The sequence below is a fragment of the Phodopus roborovskii genome, unplaced genomic scaffold (genome assembly GCF_943737965.1).
Source record: "Phodopus roborovskii unplaced genomic scaffold, PHOROB, whole genome shotgun sequence".
Classification (NCBI taxonomy): Eukaryota; Metazoa; Chordata; class Mammalia; order Rodentia; family Cricetidae; genus Phodopus; species Phodopus roborovskii.
Genome location: NW_026126434.1, coordinates 12,711,098 through 12,714,047, shown reverse-complemented (window position 1 = coordinate 12,714,047; position 2,950 = coordinate 12,711,098). Strand labels below are relative to the sequence as shown.

General features: G+C 44.8%; 1 pseudogene; it reads left to right on the top strand.

Annotated features, from left to right (window-relative positions):
- Positions 1-413: 413 nt before the first annotated feature.
- Positions 414-2,644, top strand: LOC127223894 (lysine-specific demethylase 2B-like; annotated as a pseudogene).
- Positions 2,645-2,950: the final 306 nt, after the last annotated feature.

Genomic DNA, 2,950 nt, shown 5'->3' with positions numbered 1-2,950 from the left:
ACACCCTTTCTTTCTCTATCTCATTAGAAAACAGACATCTAAAATTTTAACAAGACAAAATAAAATCAAACCATAATAGGAAAAAACAAACAAGCAAATAGAACAAAAAAATTTTAAATAGCCAAAAAGAAAAGAGCACAAGAAACACACATACAGACTCTGGGACACACATATTCACAGTTAACACTAAAAAAAAATCAGAAATTAAAATATATAAGCAAAAGTCCTGCAACAACAACAACAAACATACAAATCAATATAAAGCACTATGAGACAAAAAAAGTTTTTCAAAAATACCTTTGAGTTTGTTTTTGTGTTATTCACCTATTGTTTGTATACCCAGTGAGACTCCTTTGGAGAAACTAAATTTTCATTTATAAGCAGTTATCAATTGGCCATAGTCTGGTTTAAGGATGGAAGCCTTTATCTACTTCCCCACCTCAATGATATTACCCTATGCTAGAACTATACAGGCCCTGTATACAGGCTACCACTGTCTTGGTGAGTTCATAAGTGTACCATTCCTGTTGTGTCTAGAAGGGCTTGATTCCTGGAATTCTTCCATTCCCATTGGCCTTTCCAATGTTTCTGTCTCTCTTCCTCAGAGTTTCCTGAGACCTGAGGGGAGTGATTTGATGGAGACATCTGTCTAAGACTCAGTGTTCCAAGATTTTTCACTGCCCATTACCCAGTTGTGGGTCCTGTATTTGTTCCATCTTATGCAGGAGGAAGCTTCTCTGATGAAGGCTGATCAAGATACTAGTCTGTTATTATAGCAGATTTCATTATGAGTCAGTTCATCGTTCCACTCCTTTAGCATAGTAGTAACATGCTAACAGTTGTGGAATATTATTTTAACTAGGCAAAGATATATTGCATTTATTTAGGGTGCAAAATATTACTTTAACTGTGTAAAGGTGTGTTACATTTGTTTAAAGATACAAGGTGTGTGTTTAATTACATAAAGATGGGTTGTATTTGTTTCACCTTGCCTACCTAAGGCACCTGGTTGGTCTAATAAGGATCTGAATATCCCATAGTTAGGTAAGGGAGGAAGTAGAAATAGGAGAAGCCCCAAGAGCTGAGTCGATGCAAGCAAGCCTCAATACTTCAAACCTCCCCGTGTTCCTCCTTTCACTTCTCGCTGAGGCCCCCTCTGAGCAGCAGTCTCAGCCCTTGGTGGAGATCCAGTCTTACTTCCAACAGCAGCTAACACCTGGCAAAGAAGATAAGCTTCTCAGGAAAAGGCAGCTATTCTGGAAGAACACTGAGGATCCGTTGGCACTGGCCAACAAACCGCTTCTGGTTCAAGCAGGAACCAGAAGACAGTCTGCCTGAGGCACCTCCTAAGACCCCTGAGAGTGATCAGTCACATTCCAGCTCACCCACTGCTGGGCCCAGCACTGAAGGTGCTGAAGGCCCAAAAAAAAAAAAAAAAAAAAAAAAAAAAAAAAAAAAAAAAAGGTGAAGATGCGCCAGAAATGGTGGCTTCCCAACATGGAGCTGAGCGAAGAGCTAAGGAAGGAGCTCGACCACGAGATCCAAAAGACAGAGTACCTTGGCCCACGAGAACCACCAGCCCATCAAGTCAGAGCTTGAGAGTGAGAATGAGAAGCCAAAGAGGCCCCTAATCCACTGCAAGCGCCCCCATCGCTTCAGCAAGGGGCTCAGCGGCAGCCCTCAGGAGCTACAGCACCCACTGGGACCTGGCCTGTGCAGCCCACCTTAGCCCACTCTTTTTTCCCCACCTAAGTGCATCCAGATGGAGCATCATGTGATCCGGCCACCACCAATCAGCCCCCTACCTGACTTGCTGCCCCTTGATGATGGTGCAACCTATGCATGCACAGGGAGGTGTGGATAACAGTCTTCAGCTACCTCATTCACCAAGACCTGTGTGTCTGCATGCGGGTTTGCAGAACCTGGAACCGCTGGTGCTGCGATACGCAGTTGTGGACCCACATTGACCTGAATCATTGCAAGCCCATCACGCCCCTGATGCTGAGCAGCATCATCCGCCGACAGCCTGTCTCCCTCGACGTCAGTTGGACCAATATTTCCAAAATCAGCTGAATTGGCTCATCAACCGGTTACCTGATCTCCAAGACTTGGTGCTGTCTCTGCCCTCTGTAGTTCCAGTTGTCCATTGCTCCGGACCCTGGATGTTCAGTGGGTAGAAGGACTAAAGGATGCCCAGATGCGGGATCTCCTGTCCCAACCCACAGACAACAGGCCAGGTCAGATGGACAATCGGAACAAGCTCTGGAACATTGTAGAACTGCGCCTAGCTGGCCTGGACATCACAGATACCTCCCTGCATCTCATTATCGGCCATATGCCCTTGCTCTCCAAGCTCCACCTCAGTTACTGTAACCACATCACTGATCAGTCCATTAACCTGCTCACTGCAGTTGGCACTACCATCCGAGACTCACTGACAGACATCATCCTATCATATTGCAATAAGGTCACTGAGCAATGCCTGTTCTTCTTCAAACGCTATGGAAATATCTGTCGTATTGACCTGAGATACTGCAAGAAAGTCACCAAGGAAGGCTGTGAGCAGTTCATAGCCGAAATGTCTGTGAGTGTTCAATTTGTGCAAGTAGAAGAGAAACTCCTGCAAAAACTAAGTTAGTTCTAGGACAAGTTTGTAAATATGGAGGGTTGGAGGAACACAGCCGGGGAGGGGAAAAGACTGCAAAAACAAGTGGGCTAGTATTTCCATTTAGAATTTGGAACAAGAGACCACAAGACACAGGTCTGTTTCACAAGTCTTGCCAAGGGAAAAGCCGTTCAATTACCCATTTGAAGATGAGTGAGCCAGATGTTTTCCTCTGCTCTTTATGCATCATTGCTGCACTGCTTTCTGAATCCATTTCTAAGGCTGCCTTTAGAAGACATTCCAGTTGGAAGGGATGGTGAGCTTTGGAGAAATCTCTTAGAAGCC